This window comes from Rattus norvegicus, chromosome 15, assembly GCF_021556685.1.
Source record: "Rattus norvegicus strain SHRSP/BbbUtx chromosome 15, alternate assembly SHRSP_T2T, whole genome shotgun sequence".
In the NCBI taxonomy this organism is placed as follows: Eukaryota; Metazoa; Chordata; class Mammalia; order Rodentia; family Muridae; genus Rattus; species Rattus norvegicus.
The window spans coordinates 56,807,501-56,834,635 of record NC_141548.1 but is presented as its reverse complement, the minus strand read 5'-3'; the positions used below and the strand labels follow the sequence as shown (position 1 = coordinate 56,834,635).

At 46.6% G+C, this 27,135-nt stretch overlaps 2 protein-coding genes across 6 annotated transcripts in view; one reads left to right on the top strand and one right to left on the bottom strand.

Annotated features, from left to right (window-relative positions):
• Erich6b (glutamate-rich 6B) overlaps window positions 1–14,502 on the bottom strand; it is a 54,650-nt gene extending 40,148 nt beyond the window's left edge. The window contains exons 1-4 of one of the 5 annotated variants that reach the window (XM_087584775.1): window positions 14,436–14,496; window positions 4,915–4,954; window positions 2,919–3,085; window positions 2,401–2,513 (exon numbers count right to left, since the gene is read on the bottom strand). The gene's annotated coding sequence lies outside the window, so the exon portion shown is untranslated. Of the gene's footprint in view, window positions 1–2,400; window positions 2,514–2,918; window positions 3,086–4,914; window positions 4,955–14,435 lie in introns of all 5 variants that reach the window. The other 4 variants (XM_087584776.1, XM_087584774.1, NM_001433178.1 and 1 more) reach the window with 4 other exon arrangements.
• Window positions 1–27,135, top strand: part of Cby2 (chibby family member 2) — a 101,575-nt gene that overhangs the window by 30,202 nt on the left and 44,238 nt on the right. The gene's annotated exons all lie outside the window — the stretch shown is intronic.

The window sequence follows — 27,135 nt, the reverse complement described above, 5'->3', positions numbered from 1 at the left end:
AATTTTTTTCTTACAGCAACAGGAAAAGAAACTAATACAGAAGGTCTCATGGGTGACTTAATACCTGGTGGTAGTAGGAGTAACTAGGGTAGACAGGGGCAACTAGTACTACAGAGAGATGACAGAGAGATGACAATGGCTGTAAAAGTAAAGGGAGGCTTTGAAACTCATTAAGAATTTTGTGGCTGGGCATGGTGGTTCATGCCTTTAATCCTAGCTCTTGGGAGGCAGAAGCATGTGGATCTCTGTGAGTCTGAGGCCACCATGGTCTACAGGGTGAGTTCTAGGACAGTTAGTGTTATGTAGAGAGAACCTGTCTCGAAAAGTCAAGCAAACAAATAAACAAAAAGAATTTTATGTGAGCCAGTTAGTAATTCAATTCCAAATGGTCAGCCCTGAAACTACACAAAAGGAACATTAAACAGAGTAAGCAGGTTGTACTTATGTATTTGAGAATAAATATGAATTTATATGAAAACATATATGTATATAGTCACAACAATTAGTGAGCTATGAGTTTGGAAGAGAACAAAGAGGGGGATGTGACCGAGTTTGGAGGAAGAAAACGGAAGGTTCCACTCTCTTGCTCCTTATGCCTCCAGCCATACCCGTGGATGGTGAAAGCAACTAGAAATAAGAGTCCTTATTTGACCAAACTTTTTAGGTTCCAGGACTTTCTTTAGGTTCATCCATGCCTGCTCTTCTAAAATTTAACTGTAGCAAGAATGTTAAGAGGTGGTCTGGTGCCGCTGTGTATTCAAATGCTAAATACTGGCCCCCAAGATCTGGATCCTCACGGGCACACAAAGTAATGCTATGTAAACCTTGCTTTCCAATTTAAAGCCATTGGTTAAATAAAAGAGGCTACAGCCAATTACTGGGGAGAATAGAAGTAGGCAGGGCTTCAGTTACCAGGCTGGGGGTTGCTAGTAGGGACCACCAGGAGAGAGAGGAGGAGGAGAGAGCTGGAGGGAGTGAAATGACCCCTGAGGACAGAGTGATGGAGCAGAAATAACCCTGGTGAGACTCAAACAGCAAGTTACAAGCAACATATGACTGGGATGTAAGTTAGAATAGCTCACCCAATCTAGGCTTACAGCTTGTAAGTAAAACACCAGAATTCTGTCTTTTATTTAGGCTATAGCTGGAATCAATAATTCATTTACACAAGAGCTCTGCAAGGGTCTCCACTCTTGAGATCCCGTCATCACTAATATCAAGTTGGAGTCCTCGACCTCCATCTTTCCAGGTCACATCTAATCTTCAGCAAGAACCATGCCAAATCAATTTCAAAATAATCCTCTCACACCTAGTGTTTAACTTTCCACCCATCTGTATGCCATCCTGATGTTAGACTCCCTGTTCTGCCTGGTCCACGGCAGTGGGTTTCCACCATCATTTACTGTATGTTGAACTGAGCCCAGGTCCACCCTGAGGTCCCTTACTCTTACTGTGATTTTTCTACATAAAATCCATGTTTACTGCTTCCGTGCCAACTTGGTTTTGGGATTGTGTTTTTGACGGTGGGACTATGCAGCCTGATGGGTTAAGAGCTCATGAACAGAGGCTCATGAAATGCTGGTCTTTCAGATTTCTCCCTAGCTGCGTAAGAAATCAAAATCAGCTGGGCTCCTGGACTGACCAGATTGCTTTTATCAACAACATGCCACCACTCAGGGTTCTTAAAGTCTTTTCTTTCCACTCCCCTACTTGCCTAACCATTTGGGGGAAAATGAAAGGAAGAAAGAAAGGAAGAAAGGAAGGAAGGAAGGGAGGGAGAGAGAGAGACAGAAAGAAAGAACAAAAGAAAGAAAGGAAAGAAGGAAGGAAGGAAGGAAGGAAGGAAGGAAGGAGGGAAGGGAAAAGGGATCCAGCCAGCTGCATTCTTATTTCACCGGCCAGGAAGGAAATTATTCTCAAGACCTCACTCTAGTTATCTTAGAAATGTACAATAAGAGCCCACAGCAGATCTGAACCAAAACAGCAGCCTGATACTTGGTGTCTGAGGCAACCTGTGGCTCTGACAGACTGACAGACTGTGGCTCTGACAGACTGACAGACTGAGGGTTTTTATTCAGTTTCGATAGTGGTTTCCTAAAAGTTGGAGCAAATATTTACAGTTTTAGAACGGACAGGGTGCTGAGTGTTCTGGCTTCTTTTGGAAGCAGGAGTCCACCTTTCCCACACGTAATAGATGCTGAATGGAGGTGGATTCTTTGAAGAGATTGCTCTTCCAGTCTCTGTCCTCATTGCTGCTTGCATTTATTCAGTAAGCAAGAGGGTTGAGCATGACCCGAGTCCTGCCATGTGCCCACTCACAGCCTCCTGTCCTCACATCTCTGCTCACACTGAGGAAACGGAAGATAGATGAGGATGTCTGATTCCCAACTGTCTGCTCACCTATTGGCTTTAGGGTTCTGGTCCTTGAGAGAAATGGATCCTACACACCCAACAGCCTATTCTGGCCTTTGCATATGTGCATATGAGCTACTCCAGGCTGTGTGACACTATTCCTGGAGAAATGAAAACAAATGTTACTATTTGCTCACCCCAAATAGTGAACCAATGATAGATTAAAGCATGGATACCACCAAAATTCAGATTTGTGAACCAGTGAGTTTTATTGAGGTTCCTTATAGGACTATGAGTGAGAGGTTACCTACAGGAGCAGACATGCCTCAATGACAGCTACATCACCAAAGCCTACCAAAAGCTGGAGCTCACTTCATGCCTGTCAGGCAGCTCCATAGGTTTGAAATCACCTTCCTAGACAGCTTAGCTGCTCTCTGCCTTTCCTAGGCTGTTCTGGCTGTTCTGAGAATGTCTCTCATCGGTGGTCCCTACTGCTAATACATGCTTGGTCTAGTGAATCTGATTAGTTTCAGGAACTTCCTGAATCTATTGAGTTGTTTACTTACCAAAGTTCAAGAAGCTTTTCCACAGTGTGGAGTGTTCACCTTTACTTCCTGCAAAGAGCTTCTTTTCAAGATGGGATGTCTTGTCTTAGAGGATGTTGGTATACCACACCTTCACATATACACACAGACAGCTCAATTTTGTGCATGTAATAGGAACTCAGCAAAATCTGTTGAACGAACAGTGAATGAATGAATGAATGAACAAAGAGGATATTAGTCATGTGCTGCTATGTGCTTTGCTTAACTTACTTCCTGGTTGTGTGCATATATGAAGTAAACTGTGTGACACTCTGTCAGCGTCAGTGCTTTGGCACAAGAACTTGAACACTGCATAGTAAATGAACGGATGATGGATCTCCCCTCTGTAAGGTTTAATTTTAGATCTCATTTTTTTCCTAAAGCGAACATTCTTGGTGGAAATAAATGAAGACCTAAGTAGCTAAGACAAGCAAACAAACAGAACAGAATACTCCCTCTGCAGATGTCTGGGTGAATATCGGACTGAGAAGAACAGTTAGTTTTACGGTGGAATGATGTCAGAGGCCTCTGTGTTCTGACTATGGTGTTTGTAGGTTAAAGGATCTCTCCATGAACAAGACTAGGGAAGATCCTCTCCAAGGCTATACAAGCAGTGAAAATTATCTGAAGAAGACTCTTTGGAGGAGCTGTCTGAAAGGTGGAGCTTTTGTGAGTTGTCACCCACACTGGATGGTCTTTTTGGTGATGGAACTGCCTTTGAGTTACCCGTGCTTCAGCAAATAAGCCCTCACCTGTGTTTCTGTGGGTGACCCCACTACATCCATTGGTTCTCTCTTCTAGACGTGAGTGGAGTCGTTTTTGTGATCTGGTTTCAATTCCTTATCTGGAATGAGTGGATGTTTGTGCCTCCCCAGGAAAAGTCACACAACAGGGATTCCTTCAGATAGCTAGAGCTTTCCTGGTAATTATTGAAATAAATAAATATTGTACACAGAGTCCCTACTTGCTAAAAGGAAGCCTGTTCACATGAAGGCACACCTTTAGTTACAAGTTTACTAGACTAATTTTCAAGAGTCCCCAGAGAACCTTCTAATTAACCTTTTTCTAACATCTCATGGCATCGGCCACAAAGCAGCATTGTTGGCTATGTTGCAGCAGGTGGCACAGTCAGAGAGCTCACTGTTACACTGTGGTGGGATGGTATTTGGGGAGGGGGGCGCCATGTCCACAACCACCCGCCTGCTAATATGTCAAATTTGAAGCAAGTACCAGCAGACATCCTGGCCACTGTGTCACAGGTGACAGGCAGGGTTGGAAGGAGAAGTCACACATCCTGGCTAGACTCTGATCCAAATATGTGATTTTGAACAGATGCCCTCTCCTCCTTTTGCCACACAGGACCCTAGGCTCTTTCCTCTTCCGTGCTGTTATAGATTAACCGTGCATCTAAGGCTAACTCCTCTTGTCTGAAACCCATGCGGTCAGCTGAGCTGTGGAATTCAGATATATCAGATGTTCTGTGAATGTAGAACACTCTAGAAAGGTCCAGAGCAGGGCCCCTGAGTAGGCCTTATTCTGCAGAAAGCATGTAAATCTTCCCACTAAATGGGATTGAAAAAGAACTTTACGTGGTCCCATGTAGGTTTAGGTTGGAATTCGCTTCCAGGTGAGCTACAGTGGGTCAGCATCACGTGGCCAATGACTTTCTGCCAGTTCACCAAAAGATCCAGTTTTCAGAACTTTATGGATGTCAGAATTTGTAGATAAAGGATTTTAATTCCATGTGAACAATTCTTTGGCTGCCCTGTTGGTAGTGACATCTATGTTGTATCTAATGGCATGTTCTTAACGGGGAACACATTTAAATCCACTTCCATGGAGAACCATTTGGACATTGATGTTTCTGGGATCCAGTGTGGCTAACTCAGAGGACAATGAGAAGTATTCAGGACCATGGCTGTGGAGTCTGTGATCACTGGAACAACACTCGGTATCCAGGCTCACTGCTTATACTTACGGTGCTGGATCCAAGCCAGGAGACCTCACAGCAATGGCAGCTGAAAGAAAACAGCCTTCTGGTTACTTATCCAGAAAACTGGACTGAGAGCACTTATTAGTAATACTGGAAGATAGATAATTGTTTTCTGTACTACTATTGGATAGGGTTTGTTTTTAGTAGTACACAGCACTTTCTTAAATTTCCATGGTGGTTTGAATGAGAATAGTCCCATAGGTTCATATGTTTTAATACTCGGTCCCCGATTGGTGGAACTGCTTAGGGTGGATTTAGAGGCCTGGCCTTGCTGGAGAAAGTCACTGGAGGTGGTCTGGAGGTATTCCCAGCATGCTCTCTGCCTCTTGCTCACTGTTCTTACCTCACAACTTTACTCATCATGGATTCTAACCTCTGGGACCCTAATCCAATAGATGTTTTCCTTTATAAGTTGCCTTGGTCACGGTGTCTTATCACTAGAAAAGTAACGCAGGTGATTTCCTCTGTCTAACCATGTTTATATGTCCTGTGGGTTGTCAACATTTCTTGCTCCAAGTGGTAGAATCAATGTCCGGATGTTGCAGAAAATTTGTGAGAATGCCACTGCATAATTTAAGGTTCTTAGAGAAGCAGAATGTTCAGCATTTGCCAGTCATCATGGGAACTATCGGCGTTAGGTAAATGCTGTTCCTTTCAGGGATGGCATATCTTGCAAAAATGGGTTTTCACAGGTTGGCTCAGTGGTTAAGAGCCCTTCTGCTCCTTCAGAGGACAAAAGTTTGCTTTCCAGTACCACACTGGGTGCCTCACAGCTACCTGTCACTCAGCTCCAGAGGATCTGGTACCCTTTTCTAGACTTCTTAGGGACCTGCATAGACAAAGAAACCATCCCCCAATACTACACACACACACACACACACACACACACACACACACACACACACACACACACATGCGAACAGAAATGAAAATAAATCTTAAAAGTGTTTAGGATGGAGATGGAGAGATGGCTCAGCGGTTAAGAGCACTGACTGCTCTTGCAGAGGTCCTGAGTTCAAATCCCAGCAACCACTGGTATGTCTGAAGACAGCGACAGTGTACTCACATACATAAAATAAATCTTTAAAACTTTTTAGGATGACTAGAGTGGTGAATGACTTTAATACTGTTGCTTGGGAGATGGGGCGGGGGGATGCCTGTGAGTTTGAGGCCAGCTTGGTCTCACATAATGCAGTTCTTTGGATGTAAACACTTGTGTGTTTATGCATATTCATGTGTGTGAGTGTGCGTGTGGGTGCCTGTCAACATATGTGAGATGTGTGAAGTCCAGGGATAATCTTTGGTGCTATTATTCAGGTGCTGTCTGCTCACCTTATTTTTGAGGCAGCATCTCTCACTGGCCTGGAGCTCACCAAGTAGGACAGGTGAGGTGTCCATTGAACCGCATGGACTTCTCATGTCTCCCTCTCCCAACCCTGGGATTATAGATACATGTCATCATGAACAGATTTATCCTTGTTTTTTTCAATGTGGGTTCTGAGTCCCAGGGCCCAGGGCTTGCCTTGCTGCCAACTGAGCCAGCCCACTGGCTGTTTAAGAAACTATTTAAGAAATAGAACTTTTAGAGATTTCCTTTGGTGAGAGACAACTGTGAAAATTTCACTGAGATGGGATCTTTGGTATAATTCATGGTGTGCTCAGAGGAACTTGAAGAATTCTTGCTTATTCTGTCACCCTTCCAAAGCACTCAGTATGTCCTCTGTATCTTATCTCCTCTAAAACACTCAGGTCCACCCTTACCACCATCACACCACCACCATCATTACCACCCCCCCCCACCACCACCACCATCACCACAATCACCATCACCATTATACTACCACCACCACCACCACCATCACCACCATCTCCATCACCACCACCACCACCATCACCACCATCTCCATCACCACCACCACCACCATCATCACCACCCCACCACAACCACCACCACCATCACCACAATCACCATCACCATTATACTACCACCACCACCACCACCATCACCACCATCTCCATCACCACCCCACCACAACCACCATCACCATCACCACAATCACCACCATCACCATTATACTACCACCACCACCACCACCATCACCACCATCTCCATCACCACCCCACCACAACCACCACCACCATCCCCACAATCACCATCACCATTATACTACCACCACCACCACCACCATCACCACCATCTCCATCACCACCCCACCACAACCACATCACCATTATACTACCACCACCACCACCATCACCACCATCTCCATCACCACCACCACCACCATCATCACCACCCCACCACAACCACCATCACCATCACCATCATACCACCACCATCACCACCATCATCTCCATCACCACCACCACCACCATCATTACCACCCCACCACAACCACCACCACCATCACCACAATCACCACCATCACCATCACCATCACCATCACCATCACCATCATACCACTACCACACCACCACCACCATCACCACAATCACCATCACCATTATACTACCACCACCACCACCACCATCACCACCATCTCCATCACCACCCCACCACAACCACCATCACCATTATACTACCACCACCACCACCATCACCATCATACCACCACCATCACCACCATCATCTCCATCACCACCACCACCACCATCATTACCACCCCACCACAACCACCACCACCATCACCACAATCACCACCATCACCATTATACTACCACCACCACCACCACCATCACCACCATCTCCATCACCACCCCACCACAACCACCACCACCACCATCACCACAATCACCATCACCATTATACTACCACCACCACCACCACCATCACCACCATCTCCATCACCACCCCACCACAACCACCATCACCATTATACTACCACCACCACCACCATCACCACCATCTCCATCACCACCACCACCACCATCATCACCACCCCACCACAACCACCATCACCATCACCATCATACCACCACCATCACCACCATCATCTCCATCACCACCACCACCACCATCATTACCACCCCACCACAACCACCACCACCATCACCACAATCACCACCATCACCATCACCATCACCATCATACCACTACCACACCACCACCACCATCACCACAATCACCACCACTACCATCACCACCATCATCTCCATCACCATCATACCACCACCATCACCACCACCACCACCACCACCATCTCTATCACCACCACCATCACCACCATCATCACCACCATGACATAACCACCTATACTTGTCTCTACTTTAGCTCTTGCACTCCATGAATCAGAGGTGGAGTTTAAAAAACCAAAGTTAGGTCATATTACTTCTTTGCTCCAAATCTTCTCAATGTCTTCTACTTCCAAGGCTGTCCAGGGTTGGCCTTGTCCTTTGGAACCTTCCTTCCTGTGAGCCCTTTCTCTCCTTGATGCACTCTGTTTCTACCTTAGGTCTTCGTACTTTCTCCACTGACTAGAAAAGTTTTTAACTTACACAAGCTTGGTTCTCCCTCAAATATCAGTTCAAATGCATCTTCCCAGTGAGGGCTTCCCTCAGCAGCAGATCAGAAGCCACGTCAGCTCCTCCTGGTCCCTGTGCATCTCATGCTTTATTCTCCTCAAGACAGACATCACTCTTGAAAGTATTGTTTATGTGCCTGTGTGGTCAGTGATAGAAACCTTGCTTTTTTTCTTTTTTTCTTTCTTTTTTTCTTTTTTTCTTTTTTTTTTTTTTTCAGAGCTGGGGACCGAACCCAGGGCCTTGTGCTTGCTAGACAAGTGCTCTACCACTTAGCTAAATCCCCAACCCCTGAAACCTTGCTTTCTTGTTCGCCACTGTTATTAGCCACCACTTAGGTAGGGCCTAGATCATAGTAGGAGTGCGATCGCTCACTGAGGTCTCCTCTAAGAGGGGTTTCCAAGGCCTGCTTGGAGGGACAGAGTTGATTTCAACTCGGCGCACACACTCATGCGCACACAAATAAAGGAGGTTATTTAGTCAAGGACAAGGTTTCAAACATACAGCAAGACATAGCAACTGTTTATCATGTATGAACCCCGTGCTCCTAAGCGATATTGATGTTTCAGCGTAAGCAATTATGTAAAATTGCTTACTTACTAAAGCAGCTTTATCCTATTATTATTCTTCATACCAGGCAAGCTTTTCTTGCCCTTTCTCTCCACCCCCACCCCCGCCTATTTATTTATTTTAAAGAAACAGAGACAAAGACTTAAAAAGGAGCCCTTTGTACCTATGACATTAAACCAAAACAAGGCTGCCACTGTCCGTTCCGGCTTACTGAATAGCGAATCCAGGAAGGGCGCATGGCAGCGCTGTGATAGGAACAGGTGCGGAATTATTCAACATCTCCGGGAAACAGCGGTGGGGATTAACCAGAGCTTTCTTTAATAAGATTAATTCCGAAATATGAAGCGCAGTTTGGCATATCCCCAAAGATACAAGGCATTTGTATCTATATGAGATTAAAGGAGCTTTTACACAAAGCAATTTTCTTTTTCAACATCAAAGAGCTGCTTCGGAGGAGCTGCTGGAAGGAGGGAGGCACACAGCGGCCAGCACAGAAGTGCGAGCCACTTCAGGGGAAGGCGGCTGCTCAGCTAGGGATTGTATACACGCTCGGGACATGTGGGGCCATTGTTCCCCGGATCACAGGATTACAGAATAAGGAAAGCCATGGGTCAGGAATCAAGTTCACAAACACTCCAGACAGGTGGCTCCCCGTTGATAACATTGCATTGTCAGAGATGGAGACTCAGTACCTCATGAGGTGATTCTAACAAACAATAAATAACGACCTTGACGCTGGAAGTAACAGTGACAGCAAAGATCACAGCCACCATCTATGTGTCAGACACTGCACTTAGAGAATAACGAACGGCACAGCCTTCAACCACGAACTGTCCCCTTGGGCATGCAGCCAGCAGCCGCCCTGGGTCCACTCTGCAGCCAACACAGCCTGTGTGGCTCTGCACTGGGCTGCAGATCCTTGGAGTGGGACTTTTCTTTCTTCCTCTGCTCTCTTTGTTTCCCTGACCTACATTCACGTTTGCCTTTTTGATCATAACACAGGGATTGGTCTCACACTGCCGCCTGCCCAGGCTGCTCAAAACCTTGTGAATTGGGAGTGTAATCACTCAGTAGGCTAGTCAGGCCCTGCAAAATGTGCTCCTGTAAAAGATGAACTGCCAGGCTTCCTCCCCCCCCCCCCCCCCCCCCGTTTCCTTTCTCATCTCCCTCTTTCTTTCTAAAAGCACTTCCTGTCTCCCATGCCAGACTTTGTGTTGGGTAACCTGGACTCTAAATGACCAAAGGCACACCTGTGGGCAAATACCATGGAAGTCTCTTGCTTATTAAACTTACCAGGTTTATTAAATATAAATGACAATAAGTAAAAATACAGCATGGTACAATTATAAAATGGATAGAAAAAAGAATTCTACCATGAATTAAAGATATAATATTTGCAAAAGGAGACACTGGGGAACCGGTGGACAGCCAGCCCCAGCACTGGCTTCTAGAGCCAGAGCCTACCTGGGAAGTGCTGTCCCTACTTTAGTTGAAAGCTTGCCTTAGGCTATCCCAGAGAGCTCCTTTATGGAAGGGGCTAGACTGCTATGGCTTGTGTCCTCCCTCTCTGTGCCCAACCAGGTCACTTCCTCCCTCCACTTCATTCTGAAGAGTCAAGAGCAGCGGACTCAGTTGAAGGGTCTGAGTTTGTGCAGGGTGGGGTCAAATCATCCTGTGGGCATTTACGAGGGTAGGGAAGGCAGAGTCAGAAAGGGGTGGGGTAGAGTCAGAAAGGGTTGGGTCTTTATTATCTGAAACTGTGCATTTAGCTGTTGGGAAGGCAGTAGAATCGTGTGCAGGGGGGACTTTGCATTTATGATGGCTCCTGAGTTCTTATCAAGTGTACTTACCCAGGTTTCTTAAAAGCCATTCTTGTGCTGGGAATATAGTTCACTTGGTAGTATGTTTGTCTAGCATGCAAGAAACCCTAAGTTCGACCCTCAGAATTGTATAAAGTCTGTGGCATGCTTTCAGTCTAGAGGTGGAACACCAGAAGGTCAATGCTATCCTTGGCTACCCAGTAAGTCTGAGACCAGCCTGGGGTATGTGAACCTCTGCCTTTAAAAGCTGCTCTTTCCTGAACTCCAGGTAGGCTAGCTTGTGTGTGCTGGAGACCCTGGGGTGGAACTAGAATCTGAAAGCTCTAAGAGTCAGACATTTGAAGAGCAGAGAATTAATGACCTTGGTAGGCCCATCTTTCCATGTCCTTGCTCAGTGAGGGACACCCTCTTGGCTGTAAGCCCTCTAAAGAAAGAAATACTTGCCGTCATGAAGACAGAGAGTTTTGGAAACTATTTGGTTCTGGGCCAAGTGCTCACCTGGGATCTTCCCTGGGGCCTTCTCTAAAAAGCTGACTGCCCGGTCTGGTTTGATTGGGTCTGCTGACCCCTTCCTGTTTCAACAATGAGATCTGGGTGAGTAATACTGATCTTGTGACCAGGACTATGGCTCTAGGCTGCCTTCCCTGGGCAGTGAGTGCCCAGCCACCAGCGAGTGTAGACCACACACATAGCTGAGGTCTGGAAGCATGACAGAAAGTTGTGAACCAGTGTAGTGTTGAAAAAAAACTTCAGGACAAAAGATCTATGGATTTGGGGTTGAAGACAGGCTCAGGATTTGAGGTGGGCCACCAAGCATCTCCTTCTTCTAGAAGGGTAAAAGGGTAAAGAGGACCATAGGTTCAGAGTTCCACATTGGAGCTCAGAGTGTGTCTAAGTCAGGGCTCAGCAGAGAAACGGTCAGTAGAAGGCAAATGTGTCTCTACATGGAGAAGCACACACACACATAACACATAATTGTAGGAAGGGGTGAGAAGGTGATGCACAATCAGAGGCCAAATGGCTCCATAATGGGCATTTGGAGAGCCATAGAAACATCCAGGAAGCTGAAAACAGCAGAAAGATTATATGTACGAGAGAGAGAAAGAGGGAGGGAGAGAGAGAGGTAGGAGGGAGGGAGGGAGGGAGGGAGGGAGGGAGGGAGAGAGAGAGAGAGAGAGAGAGAGAGAGAGAGAGAGAGAGAGAGAGAGCTAGCTCACTCCCTGTGCAGGTACTACCATATGATTGCATTCCAAGCCTGAGGAACTGGGAGCACTGGAGACAGCAGCAGAGAAATGCATCTCCTGGGAAAGCAGGGAGAGAGCAGAGCTGCCCACATCTTCTTCAGTTCCATGTTCTAAGGGCCTCCAGCCGATTGGATGTTGGAGCCCACACTCAAAAGTAGGTTTTTCTCTATTTACTGGTTCACATGCAATTATTTTGTGGAACTATCCTCATAGACACAGAAGGGCGCTTAACCTTCTCTAGGTGTTTTTTAATCTAGAAAAGTTGACAACCAACATTAATTAATCATCACAGAGGGGCTGCATAGAAAAACAGTAAAATTAACCTCTTTTGGGTGGGGCAGGAAGAACACAGGTGGGGTTGTTGGACTGTCTGAGTTGTGCCTACCAAGACAGAATGGATCAAATGAAAGAATGAAACCAGAACTGGTTTGATCCACACTGTTGGCTGAGATCTAGGAAGGGTGAAGGCCCTTCTGCTCAGGGCCCTCTTAATGGATGTATCAGGAGAGAGAGAAGGTAGAGCTTCTCCCTGGCTGAGTGCAAAAGAAGCCTTGAGTTTGGGATGCCTTTCAACAGACCTAGGAACATCAGACAAGCCAGTTAACTAAAGAGTCTGTCTGTGTCTTTCCTGCCAGACTTGATGTGCCCATCAAAATACTCGACAGAAATTAATTAGGGGAGATTTATCTTGGCTCATGGTTTCTAAGGGATCAGTCCACCGTGGTGAGGAAGGCATGACAGAGTCCCACTGCAGTAGGAGTGCCTGGTGGGTTCTCCATACCTAGTCTGGAGCAGGAAGCAGAGGACACAGACTGGGACCAGAAGTGTTACCATCTGGGATGCAAGTATTCAAACGTACGAGCTTGTGGGAAACATTAAACATTTAAACCGCAACACAGTCTCTGTTGTTAGTGCTACATCATTCAATACTACATGACCAGTCATGACCAGTACTTATTAGTAAGAGGCCAGTCATTCAGGCAATGGAATCACATGACACTGGTACCTCAGAACTAGAGCAAGGCTTGGTCACAGGTACATCTGGGGCCTGCTCCCCCAGACTCCTCTTGCTTCTAGGTTCTTGTAGAGAACGTGTGTCTTTACCCCCAGCTCTCACACTGTACTTCTGCAAGGCTCACATCTGTTGGCACACCACCTCACTCATAGGACACCATTCTACCACAACACCTGGCTTACTGTGGGGTCGCCACAGGAATTTGCACTGAATTCATGAGCTGCAGAAGAGAGGAATACAGGAGACTGACTGCAAATGGTTTGGATGTTTCATCCACTTAACCTCCCCACTGGGGTGAGTGATGGACTCAGGCAGTGAAAGCAGGAGCTGGTGAAGACATGGAGTGAAACATAGGACCCTTGGGGATCACCGGGCTTCTGGGAGTTGATGTTTAGAAAACCTGGCTAGAAGGAAGGAGGAGATCTCACTTTTGTAATGGAGTGTTCTGCTTTCCCTCTTGAGGGGAACTACTGATGGCCTACTTTGGTTTTGCTGGTCTGGATCCACATTCAAACATGCCAGGGACAAACAGTTTCCCAAAGCTTCACTGAGCCCTCTGCAATCGCTGTAGCTTTTAGACGAGACACCCAGTGCCCTGTTAAGAACGTTTCCTAGGGCTTATTTATTTATTTGGTTGGTTTCTTTTTATGAATAGGACCCCACATATATTGGAATTTGGCCTTTGATGTGCTCTTTTTTTTTTTTTTTTCCCCCGGAGCTGAGGACCGAACCCAGGGCCTTGTGCTTGCTAGGCAAGCGCTCTACCACTGAGCTAAATCCCCATCCCCGGAATTTGGCCTTTGAAAGAGGGTGACTTTGAGCCTGCAATCAGTTCAGTACACCGGTTAAACACCAGCCTTGGGCACTGCTCCCTCTTGCCCCTCCCCCAGACCAGGTAGAGATGCCTTCCCTCACACCTCACAAAGGTGAGAGGCAGGGGTGGTAGTGGTAGTAGTGGGAGAAAACTGAGTAACCTGCCTTGAGTCCCAGGATAGGTCTGGGCAAGACAAGTTCTAATTTGAGGTTTGTTTGTTTGTTTGTTTGTTTGTTTGTTTGTTTTCAGGGACTGGGTTTTTCTGGAGGGGACGAACCCATCTCTTTTTTTGTATAGCACCAGTAGACCACCACCCTTCATAAAGGGAGAGTGGGGTCAAGGCAGGAAGCCAAAAGGTCAAGGCAGTGCAGGACCAGAGAAAAGAGCAACAAAGGGACTGGGTACTTGGCTTATCCCGTTGCTGTCCTTGGAATGTGCCACCCTGGACTCTCTGGTCCCATTGCTTCTGCCTCTCCAGGGCCTGCAGGCTGGAGGAGCCCAGGCCTCGCTTTCAGAGTTCTTACCCAAGCCTGGATCCTGCCAGAGAGTCAACTGCGCCCTTCCAATCTTGAGTTTAGGTTGCTCTCTGTTACCATGGGGACGGAACACACATCTTTACTCTTCTGTTGTTTTGGGCATTCTATACCTTGGACTCTCAGCTTCCCGTTTCCAGCCAAAGGAAGAGAGGGGAGAAAGGGGGAGGAAGGGGAATCTGGCTTCTAAGGGTGAAAAGATGGTAGGAGTGCCCCCCAGGGCATCCTGTGTGGATTCACCTTCACTGGAACCCAGGATCAACATCTCTAACCACCTGGGTGTCACCCTGTGCTCATTGGCCCCTTTGAGGGCTGTTCATGGGACAGAGTTGCCTTTGGGAACACGCATGGGCCTGATCTAGAGTCAGGGGATGGGGACATGGGTGAAATTCACTGACCCTGACTTGGAATGGACTAGCTGGCATTGCAGGGTGGGTTGGGATGGACAGACCATCCCTGCGTGCAGGGGTGGGCATTTCTGGTACTTGTACAGAAGTTTCATAAGAAAGAGAGCTGGGTGTTTAAAGTGTGATGCTTTGTTGTGGCTTCCCATTCTAAATAAGCAATCGTGTTTGCACCTAAGTTTGTAATTCTGATTTTTCTTTCTTTTCTGAGAGAGCCTACCAGGCTGTATAAAGGGCAGGTTTCTGTGAAGCCTAGGCAATCCTGGGACTGTGTGCTTATTGTGTGTCCCTGGCTCTTAGCGTCTCTTGGTGGCCTGGGCTAGACTCCTGGGAAGAGCTGGGAGCAGCAAACAAGGAGACTCTGCTGGGAAAATTAGGAGCACAGACCCATACAGAAGCGGTCGGGGGTGGGGGGCATTTCTGCCCTTCTAAGCCAAGTTATGGAAAAGAGGAAAGAAAACCGGAAAGGGGGAGGGAACTCAAAGCAGGAACTTGAGGTTTGGAGATCTGAGCCGGTCAGGAGACAGGGAGCAGACCCTCTCTCTCTGTAGTAAGAGTTCTAGGGATCATCTCTCAAGGATCCACACAGCGATGGGGAGACTCAGGTGAGGTCCACACAGGTTTTGCTGGGCAGGAGAGTGGAGAACTGACTGGTTGCTTTGGGCATCTATACTCATCCGAAATACTCAAGGGCAGTGCCAAGGGCTGGCCTGGGAGAATGGTTATAGCCTGTCTTCCCTCCCTCCTTCCCTCCCCCTCCCACCCCCCTGCATCTCCAATGCCCTTACATGAATCTAAGCAAAAAGTGTTCTTCGTGTGTGCACACAGCTTCAAGGAAAATTTCCAAGTCCATCACTTCAGGCAGTTCCCTTAGCTCACCCACATCAGGGTCCCTTTCAGGGTTCACCGCCTGTCAGCCAGGCCTCTGGAATCTGGGACATTGTTATGGTAAAGTCTTCCACAAGATGGCGCCCACGGGTCTTATGTAGGTGGGGTCATTCCTTTGTGGAGACTTAAACAAAAAAAAAAAAAAGATTTATTTACGTATATGAGTATTCTATCTGCATGCCAGAGGAGGGCATCAGGTCCCTCTCAGGATAGATGCTTGTGAGCCACCATGTGGTTGCTGGGAATTGAACTCAGGACCTCTGCAAGAGCAGCCAGTGCTAGCTATAACTGCTGAACCATCTCTCCAGCCCCTGTAGTGATTTTCTTTCTTTTTTTTTTTTTTTTTCCGGAGCTGGGGACTGAACCCAGGGCCTTGCGCTTGCTAGGCAAGCGCTCTACCACTGAGCTAAATCCCCAACCCCTGTAGTGATTTTCTTAAACACCTACTACATGCCTATATTCTATCAAGAGGTGTTGGGAGCATAGATTGAGCGAGACAGAAACATTCTGGGTTTTAAGTTATTTCAAAATTTCCACAGGGGCTGGTATCCTAGTGACTAGCCTCCAAATAATGCTGAGTCGGTCATTGATCTGGGTGGGAATTTATCAGTCTCTTTTCCTTTTGTAGTAATGATCAGTGCTGCTACTGGACCATCTGCCCCAGAGAAGAACTGCAACCACAATACTCGCTCTTGCCAAAGGCAGGCCTAAGATCACAGTGGAGAGAGGCAGAGGGGCAGAGGGGCAGAGAGGCAGAGGGGCAGAGGGGCAGAGGGGCAGAGAGAGAGAGAGAGAGAGAGAGAGAGAGAGAGAGAGAGAGAGAGAGAGAGAGAGAGAGAGGCGGAGGCGGAGGCAGAGAGAGAGGCAGAAAGGCAGAGGGGCAGCAGAGAGGCAGAGAGGCAGAGAGGCAGAGAGGCAGAGAGGCAGAGGCAGAGGCAGGCAGAGTTCCTCGTGAGAGCTGCCTACCTCTCTGGCTTCATTAGAGCACACCATTAGGTGCCTGAACAAAACATCTTCCCTACCCTACAAGGCTGCTTCTAGGAATGCCCTGCTCAGCTATCATGGAAGACTATGTTCTTTATTTTTATTATAGGGTGATAGGAAAATGGTGGTAAAATGGATGTTTTAATAATTTTGCCATAAGCATCCACTAAAGACACAATTCACTTCTCTGTGGCTATCTGCTTGGCTTGGCCTTTCTACCTGGGTGTCCAGAAGGAACATCCCATGTGACCTGGACTCTGGGAGGCCCCTCCTCCAAGCTGCGCTTCCTCTAGTCTCTGTCATCTGGTAAACAGCTACTCCAAGCACCTAGAGACACCTTGGATACTCTCCTCTCCCAGATGAATGGGCTTCTGACATCCAGTACCTCTACCCAAACACAGATCCAGAACCTGATCGTTTCTTACACCGTCCTCTTCTCTGGGAAATTCCACAAGGCTCTTAGTTGGCCTTCTAATTCCCTCCCCCCATAGCTGATAGAGAGTAATCCTTTAAAACATGTCAGGTCATATCTCCTATGGCTTTCCTTCTCCTCCTTCTCAGAAAGATAAAACTCAAGGCCCCCATTCCTGTTCCTCCACTACACTCCCAGCCCCGCTCTATAGCTTCCGGAAGGCTTGGCCTCAGTTTCCCAGGCACTAAGCTGGGTCACTGTTTTCTGACCCCCAAGTGGGGCAGCCTAGGACACGACCTCACTTCTCTTCCTGTTGTCTGCCCCCTGTCTGTCCATTTGATTCCCAAAGCAGACTTTCTGTGGTCTCCAGCCATCAGCCACCAGATCTCTCATTCAAAGGCCAGTTCCTTAGATTGCTTTTGGCAACAAGAGAACCCACAGCCTAATAGAGGGTCTGGGGACACCATCTATTGCTTTCTTACACCTCCCCGACACTTACACAGCCAGATGAGTCTGGGCTTTTTCACAAAGCCATGCTGGTGACTTCCTTTACCACTTCTTGCTCCAAGTGCCTGCAAATAGACTCAGTTTTAACATATTTCAGAAACTATGGCTTTGCAGGAGCACTTAGCAAATGCAAGGTTGTTTTTCTTTTGCAGCAGGCCCCAGCTTCTTCATTTAAGGAAGGGGGTGCACTACATGGCTTTAGCCCTTCATTTCCACTGGCCTTGGTGTCTCATACACTGACTACTTCATTACCTATGTATTTATTCACATGTGCATGTGTGTGCACAAATGTATTTGTGTATACTCATGTGGAATTCAAAGGACACCTTTTGCTATTATTTTTCATATTTTGAGACAAGGACCCACACTGGCCTTAGACTCACCAAGACTGGCTGGCCAGTAAGTTTCAGTGGTCCATCTCTGCCTCTCCAGCACTGGGATTACCAAACATGTACTACCCCGCCTGGCACCCATTATGTGGGCTCGGAGAATCTTGCCCCGGCTCTCTCTCTGGTAAAGCAAGCACTTATCTTAGCTACACTCTGGCTCCCATTGCTTCTTGAGTCCCATTCTCCGAGTTTCCCCGTTCTTCCTAGGGTAGCTGACCTTGATGAGAGAACCTCAGGACTTCTAAGTGTGTCAAGAGACATCTTGAGCTGTCTTTTCCTTTATGAGTGTTGAATGCCTGCGTCTCCTATACTTGGAGGCTCTTCAAAAGAAGAGTATAAGAATCTCTTTGACGTGGGAAGGTTCCTTTGTATATCTTGGGGTTCTGGACCCCCAGCTGGCCATAAGGAATTGTCCTGTAGGGTGGCAGAGGCCAGGGATGCTTTCCTGGCCCAGGGCTGGAGGAAGAGATGAGTAACCTTGCCAGTGTGCTGCTCTCTTGCCTCCACCATGCAGAGTCCTGACCACCTCTCAAGAAGTGAAGGAGAAATAACCAGGGAGATGTGGCGCGGACTAAGGGGAGGGGACAGAAGGACTGACAGCTGCAGTGACATCTGCCGCCCTGTCTAGTTCTGCTGCGTTGGTGGCTGGGGTGGATTTTGTTGCTGTTGGATTCTTGTGTTGTCTTTGGGCTGAGAAATTTTGGCAGAGCAACTGGCTTGTAGTTGTGACACAAGTTATAGCTGCATTTGCAAGGGGCCAATAGTAATAATGGCCCCTTCGGGCCTCTGGGGACCTGGCCTAGGCTCAAGTCTCCACCTTGGGGTCACTGATACTATCCCTTGATCAATGTTAACCTAAGAGCATTTTCTCTGGACACTGATTCATGGAGAACCTTGTTCTGTAGCAAGCTTGGCCGCTTTCCCAGAGTCTTCTGTTGTCTCCCTGGATGGACATCAGATTTGCTGAGGATTTCCTGAAGGGCCCCAATGCTGGGTGACAGTTGATGCAGAGTCTTTCTCACAGCCCCTCTCGGATCCTTTTCAAGGCTCTTCCTGGGAGCTGTTGGAAGAAACTCCTTTTTGTGGTACCTGTTTATTACAGGGCTTCTGACTTTCCACACACGCAGGTATTTGGAGTAGTGGGTTTCGTATCTTTGGTCTGAGTCGTGTAATCAGTTTGAGAATCATTACGTTCTTTCAGTGCTGGAGATCGAAGCGAGGGTCTTGTACTTACTTGTTAGGCAAGCATTTTATTATTGAGCTATATCATATCCAGCTCCGAGCAATTTTAAAAGGACAGTCATCCGTGGCAAAACAGAGCAAACATAATGTCTTCCAATGCAAGGCAAAGCTTTGCCCTAACGCAAAGTCAGTGTGAGCTTGCAGTTGTCTCATGGTGCCCCTGGACCGAAGACTTTGAGAGCATGAGAGCTGAACTCTGTAAATAGGAGGGCAGGTCTGCTGCAGAGCGCGAGTCGGGTCTGAGGGAGGTGCTCAGGAGGTGGGGATAAATGGAGGGGCCTGTGGAACCTGAGACTGGTCATTTCTCTACGTGCTCACCCAGCTCTCCTGCGCAGACAGTGAACCGTAATGTAAGAGCCTTTGAATTATTATCTCGAGATGCAAGCAGCTTTCATAACCCGTTCAAGGGGGTGACGAACTCATTAAAGGAAGAACGTTTCCTGGCTTTGGGAGAGTCAGGCTGTGATTGGGTGCTTGTGCCTCAGTGGCGGGCTGTGATTGGGTGCTTGTGCCTCAGTGATTTATAGGGTTTTTTTTTTTTTTTGTTTTTTTTTTTAATGCAATTGGGACTGGGAGCGAAGGTCAGAGTGGGTATTTTAGTAGATGTATTTGAGTGGATTCTAGGTATAAATTATGCAGCACTTGAACTTCATCGCAGATACAAATTGAGCACCTCCTCGGCGGTGTTGAGGGATTTGTGACTGATTTGTGGTTGGCTTGTGTATGAGAATTGGTCGCCCTTCCGTTTATGGAAGTTTTTTTCACATTAGGACAACCGTAATTAATTAAGGGTTCGTGTGGTGGGGTCATGGATGGGAGCGCTTGGTGAAATGACCTCTTAAGTGTGTGCCTTCCCACAAGGCTTTCGTGGTAGATTTCCTTCAGAGTTCACACAGGCATCGTCAGAGGCCCTGAGTACATCACGCAACACTTTTCCTGTGCCATTAAAGCTTGCTTGAGTGGCAACTGGGACACTTATCTTCCTGATGACAAAGCAGAGAAGTGTTTTGTTTCGGTTTGAGACTCCTGGTTATTGATTTTGGAGGAGACCTGATTTAACTTCTCTGAAGGTTCTAACACCCCAGCAGCCCAGCTTTTACCAGCCGTACTAACTAGCTGAAGGAGTGGAAGAGGCTCCAGGAACGACGTTCTTCTGAGCTCACTAATCTGTCAGGCCAGTGGTACGGGTGCCCTGAAGCTTTGGCCTGGGCTTTTTCTGAAAGCCCAGAAGCCCCAGGAGCCAGGGCAATTGTTTTCACACGAGGCTTTTAATGCTGAACATAAATCCCGAGAACATTGGCCTCCCGGGCAAACGAAGACTTCATTTTGAAGCCTCCCCTTCTTTGTTGGCAAGATGTCAGCTTAAGCCTGTGGAAGGCTGGGAAGCTACCAGCAAGGACTTTGTGGCTTGTTTTTGGGCCAAGTCTGCTGGGATAGGGGCCTGTCTCATTAATGAGAATGTTTGTTTGGGGGTCTCAGAGGCAATGTCCATCCATTTACACTCATATTTCTCAGAGAGGTGAAAATCGTTCACTCGCGTGTCCTAGGGTGGATGGAACACACACCAGGACACAGGAATCCAGCAACGGGGTAGACAACTGGTTAAGGACAAGTGTGATCTAAAACTTATCAGTCAAATCCTGTCTCCTGTGCTCACCATTCTGCTTTCTAAGGAATGCTGCAGGATAGCTCTCCTCTCCTGGAGGGTATATTCTCTATTCCCCCCTCCCCCCTCCGCCCCATGGCTGGCTCTGTCCCTTCTCACCCCTTGATATCGTTATTCTTTCTTTACACCCACTAGAAACAAGATGAGGATGGCTGTGGGAAGGAAGGGTGGAGACACAACAGTAGCTATCTGCCACTGTCCTAAACACCTTAGACACGTTTGTCACTCGGATTTCATGGGTGGAATCGGCCAGCAGCTTCGCATTCAACAGGAATTTGGGGACATTTGAGTGTAATGACTTGGAGAAAGCATTTGGTAGAAGCACAGCCAGGAAAAACACTGGCTTCTGCAGTGTCAAGCTGGGAAGACCGCCAGACCATGCCGCAGGCTGTGTCTAGTACAGGCTGGCTGGGAGGAGAGGAAGGAGCACATGTTTCTGAGGGCTTCTTCGTCTGACATGGATCTGAATGGGACGCTTTCCCTCCGTGATCTCAAGTGGTCTTCCCTCCAGAGGAATCTCGGATGTCCAGGGATTTATGGATTTGAACCGACAGATCTGATGTCACTGTCTAAACGACGCTGGCCGTGCCCTTGCTGAGTGGGTTCCCTGAGAAGCTGGGACTGTCTTTTTGCTGCTTTTATATGAACGTCTTAATCAGGTCAGGTAGGGTTTGTATCTAAGTCGCCTTAGACTTGACTTCCTGGTCCTTGTGTCCCCAGGGACTCACATAGGCAAAGTCCCCTCTGTACTTTGAACAGTGACTCTGAAGGCTGCATTTCAGTGGTGGGCATGAGTGGGGAGATCAGGCATCATCTGACCATTGTTCTATGTCCCACTTCTTATTTATTCTGTGGTGTCATTGTCCGCCTTGGCCTTGCTGAAGTGCAGACTTCACTGCAGCCTCTCTGCCATGTATTTCCAATGTTTGCCCTTCTTTTTTTTTTTTTTTTTTCTTTTTTTCGGAGCTGAGGACCGAACTCAGGGCCTTGCGCTTGCTAGGCAAGCGCTCTACCACTGAGCTAAATCCCCAACCCCATGTTTGCCCTTCTATGTCCTCCTAGGGGCAAGCTTGTAACTGTGTGTGAATGAGGCCTCAACTGGTGACCACAAGACATCCCCACCTACGTCTGATTGACAGCAGCTCAGAACTAACCATTAACACATGCCTGGGGGAGTTGTGTGAAACTCTGTACACACACACACACACACACACACACACACACACACTTCATAATATAATGCTCTGATATGAAGTTTTCTTAAATTATTGGAAGAGTTTTTTTAAAAAGCTCTATCAGATACAAATTTTTATCATAGTTTTGTCCATTAATAAAAAGGAGAACTGATATATAATAAATTTGGCTTCTTCAGTTTCTTCATCGAGGGTCCAGATAACCTAGACTATTCATGCACTCAGAGCTAAAATGACATTTTCCTACACAGTGTCATCTTCTCCACTATCAGGAGAATCTGTCTGTCTAGAGAGAGGAAGGGAGGGAAAGCGTTTGAATACAAGCATGTGAGCATTTGTGAGCATGGGAAGGTCAGAGTTCAACTTCAAGTGTGTCATTTCTCAGAAGCCGTCTACCTTTTAATATGAAAAACTTTTAATATGAAGTTTCTCACTGAGACTTGGAGCTCAGTGGGCGAGGCCAGCCGGCCAGCCAGTGAACACCAGGAGTCCCTCTTCTACCCTCTCCCTCAACGCTGGGAGTGCAAGCATGAACCCACCACACCCAGCTTTTTACATTGGTTCCAAGGATGGAAGTCAGGCTCTCATACTTAAAACATTTTCTTTTTTACTGAGCCAGGAAAATATTTTTTTACTTAGACTCAAGAAATATTAAAAAAAAAATCGAACTTAAGTATTAGTAGCTTGGATGAAGTTCCTGAACACAACAAAGCACTGTTCTTCCAAGACTCTCTAACAGCGAAGGGAATAGGACACTGTGCAGACATGACACTTTAGCTTTGAGTGGATGAACAGTTTAGGTTATCTGGACTCTAGATGAAGAAGCTGGAGACCTGCGTTAGATAATTTATTGCATTCAATTCTCCTTTTTATCAATGCACAAAACCATGACAAAAACTTACATCTGGTAGAGCTTTGGGGAAATCTAATCTGATGACGATCAAATAAAGCTTCAGGTTATGAGAGCATTGCGTCACGATTTCATTAGAACTGCGTTTTCTTTCTTTCGGAAGTGATGAATAAAATGGCGGGCATTTTGAGACAGAGCCCAAGAATCCAAGACCCCGTGCTATGCACATCGGGGGAAGGAAATCTGTTTGCAAGTGTGTAATGGTGGAGAACATATAATCCATGCCCAGGGAAAATATTCGAAGAAAAAAAGAAAACCAAAATCAAAACCAAAACAAAATTGAAAAGCAAGAAGGAAGAAAAGAGCGTTCAGTGGTGAGGTTCCAGGGGTAGCTGAGGAGAGGCTGGTGACAGATACACAGACTCCTCAGACATTTATCCACACAGGGCTCATTTTCTTCCTTTTTTCTTAACATTTTAAACATTTTTTCATATATTACATGAATATATGAAACCTCAGTTTCCCCTCCCCTCCACCCAGTCCCCCCTCTCCACCTCCTCCCTCCCCATCCACTCCTCAGTTTTTCTTCAGAAAAGGGTAGGCCTCCCAGGGCTATCAAGTTGCCATGAGACTAGGCGCATCCCCTTATATCAGGGTGGGTCAAGGCCACCGAGGAAGAGGAAAAGCAGAGACAGACTCCTGCTCCCACTGTTAGGAGTCCCTCAGAGCACCAAGCTACATAACCGTAACATAGGCAGAGGGCCTAGGTCAGACCCAGGCAGCCCCGGTTGTCACTTCAGTCTCTGTGCAGGGTTTCTTTCTTGCTGTACTAAGATCCCATCGCTGGCCAGTGGGAGGGCATGGCGCTCACTCCAGACATGTTGAGGTTGTGTCTCCAGTTCCAGCACGGTGTTCAGATTAAAGATGAGAAGTTAGAGACCATGAAAAGATGGGAAGCCATTCTTAGCCTTCTAGATGAACTAAGAAATACTTTGAGTGATTAATGCTGATTAGATTTTGGCCCTATGGAAAACATCACCAAAAAAGAGATGGCTTTTACATGCCATTTCAGATTTCAGAGACGTTGAGAAAGTGGCTTGGAGGCCAAGAGCCGTAGAGGAAGGAACAGAAAATTCACTTGGGGAACAGAACCCCCCAGCTTCCCCAACTCCAGCTGAGCCTCGCCATTCCTGCCACCCAGGTCAGTGTACATTCTCTGGACCAGTGACAGCCGAGAATCCCAGTTGCTTTTCCTAAAGGAGTTTTCACTGGGGCCAGTCTGGGCCTGGACATTTCAGGGTGGATCCGTCTGCTCTGTATGTGATGGGCTACTTGAACTTTAATTTCTTAGGTCAATGAGTGACCCAAGGATGCAGTCCTAAGAGAGGACTATGCATCACTGGGGAGTTTCTGGGCTCCAAGCTGGGTGCAATAGGCTGTGTTTCTTGAAGAGATGTTGAGAATCATGTGACTAAACGGCCACTGAAGGAGCAGGGTAGTTCACCAAATCCACTTCTTGAATTCCTTCACCTCCATTGGAATGTGGTGGAGCCACATGGCAGATCTGGCTACTGGAAAGAAAGCCACACCAGGCTGGGATTGACTGGCTTCTTTCTCTCCAGCTAGATGTGAAGCCCAGGGAGACCTTGGAAGCCAGAACAACCAGGGAAAATCACTCATGGGTACATTTCTAAATGATCTGGTATAACCTCATGCCTCACACTGTGTGTGTGTGTGTGTGTGTGTGTGTGAGAGAGAGAGAGAGAGAGAGAGAGAGAGAGAGAGAGAGAGAGAGAGAGAGAGAGAGACCTGTCCTTTGTGTACATGTGGAGGTCAGAGGACATCCCGTGGGGCTTGGTTCTCTTCCTCCACAAGTGGATCCAGGAATGAGCTTAGTTCCCTACAGGCTTGCGGGAAGTGGCTTTACCTGCTGAGCCAGCCCTTTTGTACCTTTATTATTAAAGAAGATAGATAAAATAAAGATTTCCCCCCCAATAGGTTAAGGACTTTTAAAAGTCAATAGTAGAACAATCTAAAATAGGAAAGACAACTGAGACCAATAAAATGGAACACTTTTGGAGGTGTGGAGGTGCATAAAATTGCTTCTTTGAAAAGAGATCAATAAAAATAAAGACAAATTGTTAACAAGCAAAGCTGAATAATGTTCAGGAGGGGAAAACAGGGTGGGGGAGGGGGAATGAGGGCAGGAGGGAGGGTGAGAGAGATGGAGGGAGGGAGGGAGAGAGAACTTGAGGCCATGTGCTAGATAACTCACTGAAAAACTTAACTGACTCAAAAGAAACCAAGATTTGAGTTACTCAATTGACTGAAGCTGTTTGGAAGCTTGACTATACCAACTAGTTACTAGGGAAGAAATTGTAAAATGGAAAAAACCAGGTGAGTTTTACTGTTGAAATTTATCTCTTCTTCCTCTCCTTTTCCTCTTCCTCCTCCCCCTCCTCCTCCTCCTCCTCCTCTTCCTCCTCCTCCTCCTCCTCCTGGCTATTTATTGCTGGGACAGAGTCTTAGGCTGGTCTCACATGAGCTATGCAGCCAAAGATGACCTTGAACTTTGGATCCTTCTGCCCCTGCTTCCTGAGTGTTGGGATGATCAACCACTTCAGTTGTGCACACACACTCATATACAGGCACACGCACACATACTCATAATTAAGATTAAAATTTAAATTTATTTTGAGGCACAAGGACAGTTTTGACACAATTTAGTCCATCAATAAGCAGAAAGCAGTCAGATGAAATAGTGGTGTCTTCCGACAGAGTCAGTAGCCATCCTCATGTGCCATGAGTGTGACTGGTGGAGAATGTTTGGTAGATCCTGTGGGTGAGTGAAATCTAGGCTATTTCTATCCTTCCTTGTCCTGTCTAAGTTCATTACTGAACCCAGAGAGGTAAAGTACCTGTTTCCTTGAAGATAAGGGTTTCAGTGTGCCAGTGTTTCCTGAAGTCTGTGGTGGGCTTTTTAATAAATCTTTTTCCAATCTGATAAGAAGGAATCCTTATAGTTGGGGGTCATCTCTTTTCCTCTTCTTTCTTTCTTGGATGAACGGTGGCATCCAATGTAGCTGTAGGAGCCATTCTGTAACTGTGAGGCAGCAATCCTTTGTAACAGGGCCAGCTTAGTCACAGATAGTTCACTTCCGATTTTGTTGAGCTAGCAAATCAACAGCAGTAATTGTCTGTCTGTAAATATCTGTTTAGATTCCAATCAAGTCGCAGTTACTTACATCCAAGCTATGTCAAAATGGTGAGGATCAATAATAGAAACAAGCAGCAAGCTTTATCCTGAGTAATAAAAAAAAAAAAACCCAGATATTTTAATTAAAACTATGCAAACGGTGCATAGGCCTACCTCCTCTTACCATTATTATTCCATAGCTTTCTAGAAGGTTGAAGGGCATGGAGCACAATAAAGTAAACAAATACCATAGAGATACAAAATAAGGCAGAACAAGGCAGAATTAGCAAAAGCCCATCGGAAGGCAGAAAATAAGACCCTGGGATTAACAGCACAGAGTGTGGACTAGTATTTTTGTAAGTTAATGAAGTGAGATCAGTTGTAAAGCCAGTTGGGGATTTGGAGGCTGGGCTATGCTGTCTAAATCAATTCTGTGCTACTTGGTAGAACATAGCTAGCTCTGGTTTTTGAATTTCCCAGTTATTTGTCCCAGTTTTTCAGAGGAGACTAAACTAGAATGATAATGAGGATGCTTCCGTCTCTCCACCAGCCACCTCCTGCACCGACCAGCCTCTGTGCGGATCTAAACACCACTGCTCATCAGCTGAAAACAGAGATTCTTATCAAAATAAGCAACAAACCCATAGAACTATGTCAATTTTTGCTTACAGTGTGGTTTTCTCAGGCATCTAAGAGTTTTTGATAAAAAAAGAAAAATACTAGAACTATGACTGAATTTACTGGGGTATGCATATCAGTTAAACACAAACCAATAATGTGTATCCATTTCTGAAATACTTAAGCAAGGCTGAAAATGTTCATTAACTGCAGCTGTAAGTACTATTACACGTCTGTGAAAAGCTGCGACAGCTGTTCTTGGTTGTCAACTTGACTACATCTGGAATTAACTAAAAACCCCCAAAATGGAGAGGGCACACCTGTCAGGGAGTTTTGCTTAAT